A 19,448-nucleotide genomic window follows, 5' to 3' on the forward strand; every position below is an offset into this window, starting at 1 on the left:
GTCAACACCTTTAAGAATGGGTTAGATAAATTCCTAATGGATAAGGATATCCAGGGGTATGGTGCATAGTCATGCATTATAGTTACTATAAATAGGGATAAAATGCAACGGCTGACAGCAGCATCAGTCAGAAATTTTAGTCAAATCATCATGTATAGGAGACCACAAATAGGTTGAACTCGATGGACAATTGTCTTTTTTCAACCTCAGATACTATGTTACTATGATAGATGTTCCCTAAAACAGATGGTAAAGTCGACTTTTCCAATTGATACAATAGGAAATTTACTCTCCAGGCTGCCTTTATTTACAATTGCCACAGTTCCTGCTCCTTTATGTCATTTGAATATGACGTCACATGCATTACAGTGGAATTGCTAGCAAACTATATAAAATATAATTTTGGCACTTCTTGAGAAACAAAATCGAATGAATTAACTTTTAAGAGGACTTTAATTACCTACTGGTAAATCCTTTTCTCGTAGTCCATAAGGGATACTGGGGACAGTTCATACGATGGGGTATAGATGGGGTGCAAAGGAGCCGATACACTTTAAAACTTTAAACAGAGTGTGTTGGCTCCTCCCCTCTATGCCCTCCCCCACAGCTCAGTCTAGGAAAACTGTGCCCGAAGGAGATGGACATACTTTAGAGGAAGAAACATAACCAGACAACAGGTGGTGAGGTTAACAAACCAGCACACAGCAGAACAAACCAGCAACAGCCAGTGAACAAAACAGCAGCTGCTGAGTCAAACTACTTTCAAACAAGAACAAACTTGCAGGAAGTGGAAGCACAGAGGCGGGCGTCCAGTATCCCTTGGACTACGAGAAAAGGATTTACCGGTAGGTAATAAAAATCCTCTTTTCTCTAACATCCATAAGGGATACTGGGGACACTTCGTACGATGGGGACGTCCCAAAGCTCCCAGAATGGGTGGGAACGTGCTGAGACTCCTGCAACACCGTATATCCAAATTGGATATCCTCTCTTTTGCCAGGGTATGAAACCTGTAGAATTTGACAAACATGTTTGTCCCTGACCAGGTAGCAGCCCGGCATAGTTGCAAAGCAGAGATACCACGGGCAGCCGCCCAGGAAAATCCCACCTACCTAGTAGAGTGGGCCTTGATAGACCTAGGAACAGGTAAGGCCACCGAAGCATAGGCCTGTTGAATAGCAAGCCTAATCCAACGGGCAATAGACTGTTTCGAAGCAGGACAACTCTTCTTGTGAGCATCATTCAGCACAAAGAGGGAATCCGACTTTCGGACAGCAGCTGTCCTCGTGACATAGATCCTCAGGGCTCTCACCACATCCAAGGACTCAGGAATGGAGGAAGTGGCTGAAGCCGCCGGAAACCATAAGATAATTCACGTGGAAAGCAGAAACCACCTTTGGCAGAAACTGCTGGCAAGTCCTGAGCTCTACTCTATTCTCATGAAAGACCAAGTAGGTACTCTTGCAAGACAAATCTCCGAGTTTCAAAACCTGCCTGGCCGAAGCCAAGGCTAATAGCATAACCATCTTCCAAGTAAGGTACTTGTCCTCAACCGACATCAACAGTTCAAACCAAGAGGACTGCAGAAAGGTCAAAACCAGGAGGCTGGATGTGAAGGACACCCTGTAGAAACATCTGGACTTCAGGTAAAGCAGCCAATTTCTTCTGGAAGAAGATGGACAAGGCCGAGATCTGCACCTTGAGGGAGCCCAATCACAGGCCCATGTCCACACCTTCTTGTAAGAAACGCAAAAAGCGTACCAGGTTGAAATCCATAGAAGGATACCTTCGGCCCTCACACCAAGAGGCATACCTTTTCCAGATATGGTTGTAGTGTCGATGTAACAGCCTTCCTGGCCTGAATCATGGTTGTAATATCCTTACCCGGAATACCTTTTCCAGGTAGAATGTTCCGCTCAACCTCCATGCCGTTAAAAGCCACCGTAAGTCCAGGTAGACTAATGGCCCTTGCTGAATAAGATCTTCCCGTAGAGGTAGAGGCCAGGGGTCTTCTATGGCCATGGCCAGAAGATCTGTGTACCGAACTCTCCAAGGCCAGTCGGGGGCAATCAGAATTACCTGAACCTTCCGATTCTTTTTAGAACCCTGGGAAGCAATGGGATTGGAGGAAACAGGTACACTAGCTGGTAGGATCAGAGTGTCATCAGTGCCTTCACTGTCACCGCTTGAGGGTCCCTTGTCCTGGAGCAATAGCGCTGGAGCTTTTTGTTGAGCTGAGAAGCCATCAGATCGATCTGTGGATAGCCCCACTGATACGTTACCAGTCAGATGGAGTCCCCACTTTCCTGGATGTAGGTTGTGACGACTTCAGAAGTCCACCTCCCAGTTTTCCACTCCTGGAATCAACATGGCCGACACCACCCTTGCATTCCTTTTGACCAAGAGGAGTATCTTGGATACCTCCCGCATGCAGGCCCTGCTCTTCGTCCCTCCTTGCCGATTGATGTATGCCACTGCCGTGGCATTGTCTGATTGAACCTGAATGGCCTGACCTTGAAGGAGAGGAGACGCCTGCAACAGAGCATTGTAGATTACTCTTAGTTCCAGTATGTTTATTGGATGAACAGCTTCATGGGTAGACCACCTGACCTAGAACGGTGCACCTTGGGTGACAGCTCCCCAACCTTGAAGGCTCGCGTCTGTGGTCAAGAGAATCCAATCCTGGATCCCGAAGCTCCGACTCCCAGAAGGTTGTAGGACTGAAACAATCATAGGAGAGAAATCCTGGCCTGTGGTGAGAGACATATGACCTGGTGCATCTGGAGATGTGAACCAGACCATTTCTTCAAGAGATCCAATTGGAAAGTCCTCGCATGGAACCTGCCGAATGAAATGGACTCGTAGGTGGCCACCATATTTCCCAACAGGCGGGTGCAAAGATGTACAGAGACCCGGTTCGGCTGCAGAACCGCTCATACCGACTCCTGATTCTTCCTGGTCTTATCTACAGGAAGGAAGATTTTCTGAGCCACCATGTGCAATATCATCCCTAGGAACTGGAGACGTTGGATCGGCTCGAGGTGGGATTTCTGCAAGTTCAGATTCCAACTGTGGTGTGACAGAGTTGTCGTGTGACAGATGCTGTCCAACAGTTGTTCCCTTGATCTCGCTTTTATCAACAGATCGTCCAGGTAGGGGACAATATTCACTCCCTGAATCCCGAGTAGGAACATCTACTCCACCATCACCTTTGTGAAAACCCTTGGGGCCGTGGATAGACCGAAGGGCAGCACCTGGAACTGTTAGTGTTCGTCCAGCAGAGCAAACCTTAGATAGGCTTGGTGAGGTAGCCATATTGGAACATGGAGGTATGCATCCTTTATGTCCAGAGAGACTAAGAACTTCCCCTCCTCTGGACCAGAGATCACTGTTCTTAGAGACTCCATTTTGAACTGGAAAACCTGCAGATATGGGTTTAACAATTTTAGGTTCAAAGTGGGCCTCACGGAACCATCTGATTTTGGTACCACAAAGAGGCTGGAATAATAACCCTCGCCCCGTTGGTGCAGTGGCACTGAGACAATGACTTGAATGGCCCCCTGTAGCGTGAGGTGCATGTCCTTAGAAGCCGGTAAGCCCGATTTGAAAAACCTGTGGAGTACGCTCGGACTCCAGCTTGTAGTCCTGGGAGACCAGCACTTTCACCCAAGCATCCTGGCAGGAGCTTTCCCAAATAAGGCTGAAGGATCTCAGCCAAGCTCCCACCTGAGGTCCCCCATGAGCTGAGGGACAACGTCATGCTGAGGATTTTGAGGAGACAGAGCTGAGGCCCTGGTCCTGAGTATCCTGTGGTGCAGGCTTATGATACTTACCTCTGGAGCCTCTAGCCGCATCTGAGGCACCTCTGGCTTTTCATTTGAACGTAACAGTCCGAAAGGATTGTAGCGAAGGTCCTGTGTAGGAGCGTCGAGACTGTGGCGCTGCAGATGGGAGGTATGTAGCCTTCGAAATCCGTGTGTCCAAGTCACCTCCAAACAGCCAATCACCTGTGAAAAGTAAACCCTCTACACTCCTCTTTGATTCTGCGTCAGCCACCCACTGGCGTAGCCATAGCGCCATGCGTGCAGAAACCGCCATGTAAGTGGTACGAGCATTTATAGTACCTATGCTTTTAATAGTTTCACAGAGAAACCTAGCAGAATCCTGAATGTGCTGAATCAGCGTTACCATATCAGCCAGGGACTTATCCCCAGTGAGGCCCTCTTGAATGTTACCGGCCCAGGTATGAATGGTGTGGGTCACCCAACAACCAGCAATAACAGTCCTCTGAGAGGCTACTGCTGCCACATAAAGTGGCTTCTATTTTTTTTGTCTGCAGGTTACTTTAAGGCAGTAGCCCCAGGAACCAGTAGTACCGTCTTTTTTGACAGACGTGATACAGAAGCATCAACAGCAGGGGGAGTTTCCCAGACTTTTTGTCCCTCTAGAGCGAAAGGAAATGCAACAATTTCTTTGTCACCTGGAATTTCTTTTCAGGAGTAGCCCGTGGCTCTCTGAAAAAATTATCCAGTTCTTTAGAATCAGGAAAGGTGACTAGCACTTTTTTTTTGTGCAGCGAAAAAGGATTGCGGAGCATCAGCCTTGTTCCCAGGAACATGCAAGACATCTCTAATAGCAAGGATGAAAGACTCCCCTCCCGGAGTTGTACAGGAATCATCCACTTCAGTATTTGATTCCAACTCCTCCCCCTCTTCCACCTCAGGCACCTCCTTCTCAGATTCTGAGAGGATATCAGGTAACCCCCTTTTTTGGGGTAGTGGAAGTGAGAGAGGGGTTACACGGCTGCCCACTGATTTATCTTTAATCAGAGTTGCCATGGACTGTTGTAACTGCTGCTTTTCCTGCCTAGCAGTAGTCAATTCATTGGACATGTCAGCCATCATAGATCTAAAAGAACTCAACCAAGCTGGTTCCTGCAAAACACCACCAGAAGCCCCACTATCCTGTGAAGGCTGAATACATTGCTCACACGAGAAAATCTGCAGAGGAGGGAGAAAATCTAGCGTGACAGAGTGAACAAACAACTAACTTTACCATGCTGACAGGGAACATTTACATCCACACATATACAAATTAAGCCCTCCTCATCTATCCCTTTAATAGGATTAACTGAGCCAGGGCAGTGGACTTAATCCACTGCTGTAATGATTTAGTCCACTGCTGTATTGCTCTCTCTGTATTGTACTGCAGCGGAGAACAATAGATGAAAGGTTTATGCGAATAAGCCTTGGAGCACCTAGGCGCAGCATAGAAGCCTAGATGAGTGAAGCTCCATCTGTACACACAGACACACCGATACAAGCAAGCCTGCCCAGCTCAGTATGTGTGTAGAGACTCAGAGAAGGAGGGACCAGGACCAGCACCAGCCTGTATCCAACAATGGAGATATCAGAAGTTAGGCAATATGGTATAATTATGTGTGAGGAGCATAATATAAGGTTCCCACAGCGGGCTCTCCCCCTTTTCTACACCTCTGTACTAGTGTCTGGCCGTGGAGTATCCTATGGAGGAGCAGACTTTCCTGCTGCTGCGCTGAGAATGCAGAAGATGGTGCCAGGAAGCCGCTGGTCCCGTTCTGAGGTAGCTCCTCCCCCTCCAATGGTGGAGCTACTGGCATTTTTATACTGGCAAATTCCCATACAATGTGTAAAATGAGGTACAAGCACCTATTGCCAATCTGCGCGGGGGGGTTATGGGATCACCCCAGGAGGAGTCCGTATGCCTGCCCCGCATCTTTGCCGCACCACAAACTGGGGGGACCTCGCAAGCGGGGCTCCCAGCAAAACTCACCACCTTGATTATCAGGCTCTGTGCTAGGGGTGTGCGGCGCGCTGCGGGTTTGTGCGCGAGATGCCTGCGGTACCCTAATCCTCAAGACCGTTGTTCTGTCAGCAGGAGCGCCATGCCTGCGGTACACTGACCCTTAGGACCGTTGTCATGTCAGCGGGATCTGACTCAGCACCTCCAGGAGGCCGGTGTCGGTCCCCCCCCCCCCCCCCCCCTTCAGCGTCCCTCGGTGCAAGTAGGCTGTTGCCCAATAGTCTACCTGAAAATAGCAAACGTTTAAAATAAACTGAAGCAAAATTCTCTGGAGCTCCAGAGTGTGCATCTTCTCCTGAGGGCACATTTTTCTAAACTGAGCTGTGGGGGAGGTCATAAAGGGGAGCAGCCAGTACACACTGTTTGAAGTTTTAAAGTGCACCGGCTCCTTTGGACCCCATCTGTACCCCACCGTACTAAGTGTCCCCAGTATCGCTTATGGATGTTAGAGAAATCATTTATCATAATGGGCAAAAAAAACAGATCTATCTGTGTTCATTGTAACTAATTCTATCAGGTTTATTTTACTATAACTTAAAATCATTTTTCCCACTTTTGTGAAAGGAAAGTGGGTGCAGCTTCTGCAAAGATATTACCCTGAAGCAGGGTGTGAAAAAAAAAAAAAAATCTGTTTTTTTTAAAATTTACATTGGATTTTTATAAAAATGATTAAGTAAACAAATAAACCAAGTAGAAATAATACAAAGTACTTTAAAAATACTGCAACTTTAATATATTTAATTTAAATGAATTGAATTGACAGAGTCACCATGAATAATGGCATGGCACAGAAAACTACACACAAATCACAAAAGAAACAGCAATGATGTTACAATAGTTGGCAATTGCCTTGCCTGATTTGCAAATCTGAATAAGCCTACACATTAGGTTTATTGAACGTCTTAAAAAGAAATACAAGTTTTGCAGTTTTGTCAGTTCTGATAGCACCAAATCAAATGTGGAAAAATAGGATTTTAATTACCTACCGGTGAATCCTTTTCTCGTAGTCCGTAGAGGATACTGGGGTCCATTTAGTACTATGGGGTATAGACGGGTCCACTAAGAACCATGGGCACTTTAGGAATTTGATAGTGTGGGCTGGCTCCTCCCTCTATGCCCCTCCTACCAGACTAAGGGCGGGATTTACTAAAGGGAAAATGCGGTAAAACCCCCGTTTTACCGCATTTTCATATGTACTAAGTCGCGACCGCCGCGTTTTCGCCTCATAGGGTATCGCCATCTTTTTATGGCGATACCCTATAGAAGCCTATGGGATTCTTACCGCCGCCCCACGCCGCATCCCGCCGCCGCCGCGCGCCGCGCTAACGACGACCCCCCCCCGCATACCTGAGCTGCTGCTGCCTGCTGGTGCGGCCCCCCTCCTCCTTCTCCCCCGCATCACAGCCTTGTCTCCTTCCGGCTGCAGGGGGGAGGAGGAGGAGCCGGGGACTCCCTGCCCATGTCACCTCCCGAGTCTGGGAGGTGACGGAGACCCCGCAGACCCCGGCAGACCACATCGCGGGGGGCCTCCTATACCGCATTGCGATACTAATCGCATGTTAGTACATATGCTATTAGTATCGCTGCGGTAGGCGGCGATTACTTATAGTAAATCCCGCCCTCAGTCTAGGAAACGGTGCCGGAGGAGACGGACATACTTCGAGCGAAGCATATATAAGGATAGTGGTGAGATTCTGAACCAGCACACAACAAGAGGAAAGCCAAACCAACCAAACTAAAAACAGGAACAGCAACGGCTGAACCAACATTACTTAACCAAGTAACAGTGCAGGAAATACGAAGCACTGGGCGGGCGCCCAGTATCCTCTACGGACTACGGGAAAAGGATTTACTGGTAGGTAATTAAAAATAAGAATTTACTTACCGATAATTCTATTTCTCATAGTCCGTAGTGGATGCTGGGAACTCCGAAAGGACCATGGGGAATAGCGGCTCCGCAGGAGACTGGGCACAAAAGTAAAAGCTTTAAGACTATCTGGTGTGCACTGGCTCCTCCCCCTATGACCCTCCTCCAAGCCTCAGTTAGGATACTGTGCCCGGACGAGCGTACACAATAAGGAAGGATTTTGAATCCCGGGTAAGACTCATACCAGCCACACCAATCACACCGTACAACCTGTGATCTGAACCCAGTTAACAGCATGATAACAGAGGAGCCTCTGAAAAGATGGCTCACAACAATAATAACCCGATTTTTGTAACTATGTACAAGTATTGCAGACAATCCGCACTTGGGATGGGCGCCCAGCATCCACTACGGACTATGAGAAATAGAATTATCGGTAAGTAAATTCTTATTTTCTCTGACGTCCTAGTGGATGCTGGGAACTCCGAAAGGACCATGGGGATTATACCAAAGCTCCCAAACGGGCGGGAGAGTGCGGATGACTTTGCAGCACCAAATGAGAGAACTCCAGGTCCTCCTCAGCCAGGGTATCAATTTTGTAGAATTTTACAAACGTATTTGCTCCTGACCAAGTAGCTGCTCGGCAAAGTTGTAAAGCCGAGACCCCTCGGGCAGCCGCCCAAGATGAGCCCATCTTCCTTGTGGAGTGGGCGTTTACAGATTTTTGGCTGTGGCAGGCCTGCCACAGAATGTGCAAGCTGAATTGTACTACAATTCCAACGAGCAATAGTCTGCTTAGAAGCAGGAGCACCCAGCTTGTTGGGTGCATACAGGATAAACAGCGAGTCAGATTTTCTGACTCCAGCCGTCCTGGAAACATATATTTTCAGGGCCCTGACAACGTCTAGCAACTTGGAGTCCTCCAAGTCCCTAGTAGCCGCAGGCACCACAATAGGTTGGTTCAGGTGAAACGCTGAAACCACTTTAGGGAGAAACTGAGGACGAGTCCTCAATTCCGCCCTGTCCGAATGGAAAATCAGATAAGGGCTTTTACAGGATAAAGCCGCCAATTCTGACACGCGCCTGGCCCAGGCCAGGGCCAACAGCATGACCACTTTCCATGTGAGATATTTTAACTCCACAGATTTAAGTGGTTCAAACCAATGTGACTTTTTGGAACCCAAAAACTACATTGAGATCCCAAGGTGCCACTGGAGGCACAAAAGGAGGCTGTATATGCAGTACCCCTTTTACAACGTCTGAACTTCAGGGACTGACGCTAGTTCTTTTTGGAAGAAAATTGACAGGGCCGAAATTTGAACCTTAATGGACCCCAATTTCAGGCCCATAGACACTCCTGTTTGCAGGAAATGTAGGAATCGACCCAGTTGAATTTCCTCCGTCGGGCCTTACTGGCCTCGCACCACGCAACATATTTTTGCCAAATGCGGTGATAATGTTTTGCGGTTACATCCTTCCTGGCTTTGATCAGGATAGGGATGACCTCATCCGGAATGCCTTTTTTCCTTCAGGATCCGGCGTTCAACCATGCCGTCAAATGCAGTCGCGGTAAGTCTTGGAACAGACAGGGTCCTTGCTGAAGCAGGTCCCTTCTTAGAGGTAGAGGCCACGGATCCTCCGTGAGCATCTTTTGAAGTTCCGGTTACCAAGTCCTTCTTGGCCAATCCGGAGCCACGAATATAGTGCTTACTCCTCTCCATCTTATCAATCTCAGTACCTTGGGTATGAGAGGCAGATGAGGGAACACATACACTGACTGGTACACCCACGGTGTTACCAGAGCGTCTACAGCTATTGCCTGAGGGTCCCTTGACCTGGCGCAATACCTGTCGAGTTTTTCCCAACGGTTTATAATCATGTGGAAGACTTCTGGGTGAAGTCCCCACTCTCCCGGGTGGATGTCGTGTCTGCTGAGGAAGTCTGCTTCCCAGTTGTCCACTCCCGGTATTGCTGACAGTGCTATCACATGATTTTCCGCCCAGCGAAGAATCCTTGCAGCTTCTGCCATTGCCCTCCTGCTTCTTGTGCCACCCTGTCTGTTTACGTGGGTGACTGCCGTGATGTTGTCCCACTGGATCAACACCGGCTGACCTTGAAGCAGAGGTCTTGCTAAGCTTAGAGCATTGTAAATGGCCCTTAGCTTCAGGATATTTATGTGAAGTGATGTCTCCAGGCTTGACCATAAGCCCTGGAAATTCCTTCCCTGTGTGACTGCTCCCCAGCCTCGCAGGCTGGCATCCGTGGTCACCAGGACCCAGTCCTGAATGCCGAATCTGCGGCCCTCTAGAAGATGAGCACTCTGCAACCACCACAGGAGGGACACACTTGTTCTTGGTGACAGGGTTATCCGCTGATGCATCTGAAGATGCGATCCGGACCATTTGTCCAGCAGGTCCCACTGGAAAGTTCTTGCGTGGAATCTGCCGAATGGGATTGCTTCGTAGGAAGCCACCATTTTACCCAGAACCCTTGTGCATTGATGCACTGAGACTTGGCTCGGTTTTAGGAGGTTCCTGACTAGCTCGGATAACTCCCTGGCTTTCTCCTCCGGGAGAAACACCTTTTTCTGGACTGTGTCCAGGATCATCCCTAGGAACAGAAGACGAGTCGTCGGAACCAGCTGCGATTTTGGAATATTGAGAATCCAATCGTGCTGCCGCAACACTACCTGAGATAGTGCTACACCGACCTCCAACTGTTCCCTGGATCTTACCCTTATCAGGGAATCGTCCAAGTAAGGGATAACTAAAATTCCCTTCCTTCGAAGGAATATCATCATTTCGGCCATTACCTTGGTAAAGACCCGGGGTGCCGTGGACCATCCATACGGCAGCGTCTGAACTGATAGTGACAGTTTTGTACCATAAACCTGAGGTACCCTTGGTGAGAAGGGTAAATTTGGACATGAAGGTAAGCATCCTTGATGTCCCAAGACATCATGTAGTCCCCTTCTTCCAGGTTCGCAATCACTGCTCTGAGTGACTCAATCTTGAATTTGAACCTCTGTATGTAAGTGTTCAAAGATTTTAGATTTAGAATCGGTCTCACCGAGCCGTCCGGCTTCAGTACCACAACAGTGTGGAATAATACCCCGTTCCCTGTTGCAGGAGGGGTACCTTGATTATCACCAGCTGGGAATACAGCTTGTGAATGGCTTCCAAAACTGTCTCCCTGTCAGAAGGAGACATCGGTAAAGCCGACTTTAGGAAACGGCGAGGGGGAGACGTCTCGAATTCCAATTTGTACCCCTGAGATATCACCTGAAGGATCCAGGGGTCTACTTGCGAGTGAGCCCACTGCGCGCTGAAATTCATTGAGACGGCCCCCCACCGTGCCTGATTCTGCTTGTAAAGCCCCAGCGTCATACTGAGGGCTTGGCAGAGGCGGGAGAGGGTTTCTGTTCCTGGGAACTCGGCTGATTTCTGCAGCCTTTTTCCTCTCCCTCCGTCACGGGGCAGAAATGAGGAACCTTTTGCCCGCTTGTCCACGAAAAGACTGCGCCTGATAATACGGCGTCTTCTCATGTTGAGAGGCGACCTGGGGTACAAACGTGGATTTCCCAGCTGTTGCCGTGGCCACCAGGTCTGAAAGACCGACCCCAAATAACTCCTCTCCTTAATAAGGCAATACTTCCAAATGCCGTTTGAAATCCGCATCACCTGACCACTGTCGTGTCCATAACCCTCTACTGGTAGAAATGGACAACGCACTTAGACGATGCCAGTCGGCAAATATTCCGCTGTGCATCACGCATATATAGAAATGCATCTTTTAAATGCTCTATAGGCAATAATATACTGTCCCTATCTAGGGTATCAATATTTTCAGTCAGGGAATCCGACCACGCCAACCCAGCACTGCACATCCAGGCTGAGGCGATTGCTGGTCGCAGTATAACACCAGTATGTGTGTAAATACATTTTAGGATACCCTCCTGCTTTCTATCAGCAGGATCCTTAAGGGCGGCCATCTCAGGAGAGGGTAGAGCCCTTACAAGCGTGTGAGCGCTTTATCCACCCTAGGGGGTGTTTCCCAACGCACCCTAACCTCTGGCGGGAAAGGATATAATGCCAATAACATTTTAGAAATTATCAGTTGTTATCGGGGGAAACCCACGCATCATCACACACCTCATTTAATTTCTCAGATTCAGGAAAACTACAGGTAGTTTTTCCTCACCGAACATAATACCCCTTTTTGGTGCTACTTGTATTATCAGAAATGTGTAAAACATTTTTCATTGCCTCAATCATGTAACGTGTGGCCCTACTGGAAGTCACATTTGTCTCTTCACCGTCGACACTGGAGTCAGTATCCGTGTCGGCGTCTATATCTGCCATCTGAGGTAACGGGCGCTTTAGAGCCCCTGACGGCCTATGAGACGTCTGGACAGGCACAAGCTGAGTAGCCGGCTGTCTCATGTCAACCACTGTCTTTTATACAGAGCTGACACTGTCACGTAATTCCTTCCAACAGTTCATCCACTCAGGTGTCGACCCCCTAGGGGGTGACATCACTATTACAGGCAATCTGCTCCGTCTCCACATCATTTTTCTCCTCATACATGTCGACACAAACGTACCGACATACAGCACACACACAGGGAATGCTCTGATAGAGGACAGGACCCCACTAGCCCTTTGGGGAGACAGAGGGAGAGTTTGCCAGCACACACCAGAGCGCTATATATATACAGGGATAACCTTATATAAGTGTTTTTCCCCTTATAGCTGCTGTATTGTTTATACTGCGCCTAATTAGTGCCCCCCTCTCTTTTTTTTAACCCTTTCTGTAGTGTAGTGACTGCAGGGGAGAGCCAGGGAGCTTCCCTCCAACGGAGCTGTGAGGGAAAATGGCGCCAGTGTGCTGAGGAGATAGGCTCCGCCCCCTTATCGGCGGCCTTATCTCCCATTTTTCTATGTATCCTGGCAGGGGTTAAATGCATCCATATAGCCCAGGAGCTATATGCGATGTATTTTTTTTTTTGCCATATAAGGTATTTTTATTGCGTCTCAGGGCGCCCCCCCCCAGCGCCCTGCACCCTCAGTGACCGGAGTGTGAAGTGTGCTGAGAGCAATGGCGCACAGCTGCGGTGCTGTGCGCTACCTTATTGAAGACAGGACGTCTTCTGCCGCCGATTTTCCGGACCTCTTCTGCTCTTCTGGCTCTGTAAGGGGGACGGCGGCGCGGCTCTGGGACCCATCCATGGCTGGGCCTGTGATCGTCCCTCTGGAGCTAATGTCCAGTAGCCTAAGAAGCCCAATCCACTCTGCACGCAGGTGAGTTCGCTTCTTCTCCCCTTAGTCCCTCGATGCAGTGAGCCTGTTGCCAGCAGGACTCACTGAAAATAAAAAACCTAATTTAAACTTTTACTCTAAGTAGCTCAGGAGAGCCACCTAGATTGCACCCTTCTCGTTCGGGCACAAAAATCTAACTGAGGCTTGGAGGAGGGTCATAGGGGGAGGAGCCAGTGCACACCAGCTAGTCTTAAAGCTTTTACTTTTGTGCCCAGTCTCCTGCGGAGCCGCTATTCCCCATGGTCCTTTCGGAGTTCCCAGCATCCACTAGGACGTCAGAGAAATCCTATTTTCTCTTGCATCCTAGAGGATACTGGGATCCATTTAGTACCATGGGGATGTACCAAAGTTCCCAAACTGGGTGGGAGAGTGCTAAGGTTCCTGCAGAACTGATTGCCCAAACTGAAGGTCCTCAGAGGCCAAAGTATCGAACTTGTAGAACTTAGCAAACGTGTTCGAACCTGTCCAAGTAACTGCTCGGCAGAGCTGTAAAGCAGAGACACCCCAGGCAGCCGCCCAGGAAGAACCCACCAACCAAGTAGAGTGGGCCTGTACAAACTTTGGACACGGCAGAAGACGTTACCACCTTTCTAGCTTGGATCATAGTCGGGATAACCTTGTTAGAAATCCCTCTCCTGGCTAGAATCAGCCATTCAACTTCCATGCCGTCAAACGTAGCCGCGGTAAGTCCTGATAGACGAACGGGCCCTGTTGCACAAGATCCTCGTGAAGAGGCAGAGGCCACAGATCTTCGAAGAGCATCTCCAGAAGATCCGCGCATGGGGCCCTTCTTGGCCAGTCCGGAGCAATTAGAATTGCTTGAATCTTTTCCCTTTTTATTCTTTTTAGAATTCTTGGATCAGAGGAAGCGGAGGAAACACGTACACCATCTGATAGACCCATGGAGTCATCAGAGCGTCTACCGCCACCGTCTGTGGGTCTCTCGACCTAGAACAATACCGCTTGAGCTTCTTGTTAAGATGAGAGGTCATCATGTCAATCTGCGGATATCCCCATCGACTTGTCAAGCACCTGAACACCTCCGGGTGAAGACCCCACTCCCCCGGGTGTGGGTCGTGTCTGCTTCCCAGTTGTCTACTCCCGGAATGAAGATCACGGACAACGCCACCGTTTGCTTCTGCCCAGAGGAGAATTCTTGACACCTCTGACATTGCCACTCTGCTTTTCGTTCCGCCCTGTCGGTGTATGTAATTTACTGCTGTCACATTGTCCGACTGGACCTGAATGGCCCAGTCTTGATAAAGATATGAGGCCTGCAGAAGGGCGTTGTATACGGCCCAGAGTTCCAGAATGTTGATTGGAAGGACGACTTCCTGTCTTGACCATCTTCCTTGAAACTTGAGTGACTGCTCCCCAACACCTGAGGCTTGCATGTGGTTAGCAGAATCCAGTTCTGAATTCCGAACCTCCGACCCTCTACGAGGTGAGAAGTCTGTAGCCACCACAGAAGGGAGATCTTGACTTTTCGCGACAGATGAATCCTCTGGTGCATGTGAAGATGCGATCCGAACCATCTGTCCTACAGATCGAGCTGGAAGGGTCTTGGGAGAAACCTTCCGTATTGAAGACCCTCGTAAGAGGCCACCATTGTCCCCAGAAGACGAATGCACAGATGGACTGATATCTGGGTTGGCTTCAGGACATCCCGAACCATCGACTGGATTACCCATGATTTTTCCAACGGATGGAACACCTTCTGCGACTCCGTGTAAAGTATCATTCCCAGGAATGGAAGCCTCCGTGTTGGCTCTAGGTGAGATTTCGGAAGATTCAGAATCCACCCATGATCCTGGAGAAGTTTGGTTGAGAGAGCAATGCTGTCCAGAAACCTTTTCCTGGACGGTGCTTTTATCAGGAGATCGTACAGGTAGGAATTATGTTCACTCCCTGTTGGCGGAGGAGAAACATCTCTGCCATCACCTTGGTGAACAACCTCGGTGCCATGGAGAGACCAAATGGCATGGCCTGGAACTGGTAGTGACAGTCCTGCAGTGCAAACCGTAGATAAGCCTGATGAGGCGGCCAGATCTGAATGTGAAGATACGTATCCTTGATATCCAGAGACACTAGGAAATCCCCTTCCTCCAGTCCTGAGATCACCGCTCTCAGAGACTTCATCTTGAATTTGAACACTCATAAATACGGGTTCAACAATTTAAGGTTTAAAATCGGTCTTACCGAACCGTCCGGTTTCGGTACTACAAACAAGTTGGAATAGTACCCCTTCTTTAACCGATGAGGTGGAACTGGAACAATGACGCGAGTCTGTACCAGTTTCTGGATGGCATGTTGTAAAGTTATACTTGCCTCTTGTGAAGCTGGCAAGCCTGATTTGAAGAATCTGTGAGGTGGGAGCTCTTGGAACTCCAGTCTGTAGCCCTGGGAAATAAGATTTATGACCCAGGGATCCTGGCACGAACTTGACCAGATCTGACTGAAGAATTGTAGGCATGCTCCCACCTGACAGCCTTCCAGGCATTGCGGTCCACCGTAATGTTGAAATCTTTGAGGAAGCGGAATCTGAGCTGTTCCTGAGCACCTGCTGTTTCTGGTTTGTGTGGTTTACCTCTTGCGCCGCTGGAGGACTTAGAAGCACCTCTGGATTTGGACTGTAACTTAGAAGCTGAATAAGTCTTCTTTGTGTGTGTGTGGGGGGGGGGCGCGCTGTGGAAGGAAGATACGTAGACTTACCCACAGTAGCTGTGGAGATCCATTTATCAAATTAATCTCTGAACAAGGCCTCTCCTGTGAACCCACATCAGTAGTCCACTGGCATAGCCACAGGCCCCTGCGTGCCAACACCGCTATAGCAGTAGTGTGTGCGTTAAGCAATCCTATTTCCTTTAAGGCTTCCACCATAAAGTTCACAGAGTCCTGTATATGCTGCAGGAGTAAGACAACATCCCCCCTAGATAAGGAATCTAACCACTCAATTAGGTTACCTGACCATTTAGCAATGGCTTTTGTGATCAATACACATGCAATAGTGGATCTTTGGGCCATCCCCGCAGCTGTGTACAATGATTTGAGTGTAGTCTCAATTTTACGATCAGCCGTGTCTTTCTGGGAGGCTGCACCAGGAACAGGCAACACAATTTTACGTGACAGCCTAGAGACTGATGCGTCCACCATCAGTGGGATTTTCCCATTTTTTTCTATCCTCCAAAAGAAAAGGAAAAGATGAGAGCAACCGTTTAGGGATCTGAAACATCTTATCAGGATTAACCCATGGTTCATCGAACAGGGAATTCAATTCCTTTGACGCAGGAAAAGTGACTGGGACTTCTTTTTTACATTAAAATTAAATTCCTCACACTCCGACACTTTATCAAGAATATGCAGAACATCTCTGATAGCATCTATAAGAGCCTCTATTCCTTGTGACAGAGATGCATCCCCCCCTTATGAATCCAACTCTCCCTCCTCCATGTCTGAAATGTCAGAACCAGACTGCAGGTTATGGGCCAGAGACCGTTTTTTGCGGACAAATGGGAGGGGACTGAGACACTGTTTTGGGGACTGAGTCTCTATTCATAAACTCATCCACGGTTTGTTTTAAGTCTTGCGTCTCTTTCTCATTGCGGGACAATTTTGAAGAAAGAGTTGAGATCATTCCCTTTAGAGAATTAACCTACCACCGCGCCCTTATCGCTAAAGCCAAGCTTTGCCGGGTCTCAGACTAACTACCCTGATAGGGGACTTATTATTATTATTTATTATCCTTTATCTATATGGCGCAACAAGGGTTCCACAGCGCCCAATTACAGAGTACATATGCACATAATCAAAACAGGAAAACAGAAGACAATTTAGGACAAGTACAGGGTAACTAAGCATAACTACACCAGACTTAGTACACTAATAGTAGCTCCCCCCCTGCTATGACCCCCTGGTACTGCTGAGGTAATCTGGAGTCACACAGGAGGAGCTGCGCGTCCCTGTCCTGTCAGCATCTGTGTCCACTGCAGAGGTAAAATGGCGCTGGTGAGCTGCTGGATCCTCTCATAGTAAAGCCCCGCCCCTTCAATGGTACACGGTCTTCCTGCTTTTTTTTATACTGGCTGAGGAATCTGGTGCTTAAAATGGAGAAAACGGTTTTAAGGCTGTAGTGCCAGTATGGGTACTGTGTACGGGGACGCTGTTGTGTACTGTGCCCGGAGACGCATTCCGCCCAATGTAGAAACGATGCATCTCCGTACCCTCATTCCGCCATAATGGCCGGCATCCCGTTAGCCGGGGTGCCAGCTCAGTACTCACCATTCTTCATTCTTCTGGCTGTTAGGGGTGGCGGCGTGCTGCGGGACTGTACGCTCGCCGTGGTGGGGCTTGCGGATAGGTCCCTCAGGAGCTCAGTGTCCTGTCAGCGGGGAACGGGACCAATAATCCTTTAAGAAGTTGCCCCCCCCCCCCCTCCCCCCAAGTCCCACGAAGCAGGGAGGCTGTTGCCAGCAGCCTTCCTGTAACCTCAGAAACTCAGAAAATAATAAAACTTGAAAAACTCCTAAGAGCTCTCCTAGCTGTGACCGGCCCCTCCGGGCACAATTTCTAAACAGAGTCTGGTAGGAGGGGCATAGAGGGAGGGGCCAGCCCACACTATCAAATTCTTAATGTGCCCGTGGCTCCAAGTGGACCCGTCTATATCCCATAGTACTAAATGGACCCCAGTATCCTCTAGGACGTAAGAGAAATATTCTTTCTACTGAAGCTGATGATGCTGCAGCTGTTAGCAATTGTTCTACTGCAACCATGATATTTTCATTACCAGCTACAGTTTCTGAACTATTGTGCATTTTCCACCAATCTATTGCTGCCACTGGTGACACAACATCGTAAAGGGGTCATTAAACGGGGTTGCTTTAGCTTGGAACTTGACTAGAGTTGATATAAGGGTATTTGAATGTGCAGATTTTTCTTTGGCAAACTTAAGAGCTTCTAACTTTTCTTCTGCAGTTAAACAACTACCACAGTAACGTGGGTCCCAATGATTGATTATAGCGATCCAAAAATATCTTCAGGCTTGGTTTGTCCAGATTTAATTCCTTCAAACTATCCTCTAATTCTTTCCACACATGTACAGCATTGGGGGAAAAAAATATTAGTTATGGTAAAACTGTTGATAACGTTATTTCTCCTAAACCCACAGGATACACAGGTTAACATTGGGATATGATGACGCAATAGCGGATTTGCACCAATCGGCCTCCCAGCATGCAATGGGCCCAACCATATATCCCCACCTCCTGGCTCAGACAAATCAGTTGTTTTTCCAAAGCTCAAGGCAGGAGCATCATAAAGAGACCTAATCAGGCGAGAAGAACTCACATGCACACCCTTCCCTACAAGAAGGAAAAGGTTAGTGAGTGAAAGGACTCTCAAATCAGGTGTGTCAGGGTAGGATCCCTGTGGATACTGTGGACTTAGGAGAAATAACGTTATCAACAGTAAGTTTTACCATAACGAATATTTCTCAGGCAGGGTCCACAGGTTATCCACAGGATAACATTGGGATGTCCCAAAGCAATTTAGTTGTGGGGACGCTCCTGATTGGACAGGAGAATCCTTCACCCGAATTCAGCGTCTCGAGAGGCAAAGGTATCAAAGGCATAATGACTAATGATGTATTAATGGAAGACCATGTGGCTACCTTACATATTTGTTCTGTTGAAGCACCACGTTGTGCTGCCCATAACGGACCTACCTTACAAGTATAATGAGCAGAGACAATAGCCGGAACAGGGAGAGATCAACTTGAGAGTATGCTTCTGAAATTGTCATCCGAAGCCACCTCGCCTGTGTCCGCTTATCAGCAGGCCATCCTCTCTTGTGAAATCCGTAGAGAATAAAAGATAGTGTCTGTCTTTCTGATGGCACTGGTACAATCCACGTAGATCCTTAAGGCACGGACTATGTCCAACGATGCATCTCCCGCGGAAAGGTCCGGCCCCTGGAAGGCCGGGACTCCAATTTCTTCGTTAAGGTGGAATTTAGACACCACCCTAGAAAGACACCCAGATTTGGTTCTGAGAACCGCTTTGTCTGGATTAAAAAAAAAAAAAAATCAGAAAAAGGAGGCATAACAATGCCCCTAAATCTGAAACTCTTCTAGCTGAAGCAATAGAAAGAGAAATTTTGCTGTTAACCATTTAAGATCCACTCATTTTAGTGGTTCAAATGGGACAACTTGAGGGCCTTTAGGACTAACCTTAAGTCCCAAGGTACCGTAGGAGCAAACAAAAGTAGGTTGTATCTGCAGCATTCCCTGGAAAAACGTGCGCACATCCTGTAGGTTAGCAATTTTCCTTTTAGAACCATACAGTCAATTCTGACACTTGTACTCTCAAGGAGCCATCCGCAAACCTTAGTCCATTACTGCCTAAAGAAATGCTAAGACTCTGGAAATT

General features: G+C 48.3%; 1 protein-coding gene across 6 annotated transcripts in view; it reads right to left on the reverse strand.

Moving 5' to 3' along the window:
• The window catches only part of HDAC8 (histone deacetylase 8), a 404,217-nt gene that overhangs the window by 17,784 nt on the left and 366,985 nt on the right, over positions 1–19,448 (reverse strand). The window lies entirely within an intron of this gene.

Source organism: Pseudophryne corroboree, chromosome 8 (assembly GCF_028390025.1).
Source record: "Pseudophryne corroboree isolate aPseCor3 chromosome 8, aPseCor3.hap2, whole genome shotgun sequence".
Taxonomy (NCBI): Eukaryota; Metazoa; Chordata; class Amphibia; order Anura; family Myobatrachidae; genus Pseudophryne; species Pseudophryne corroboree.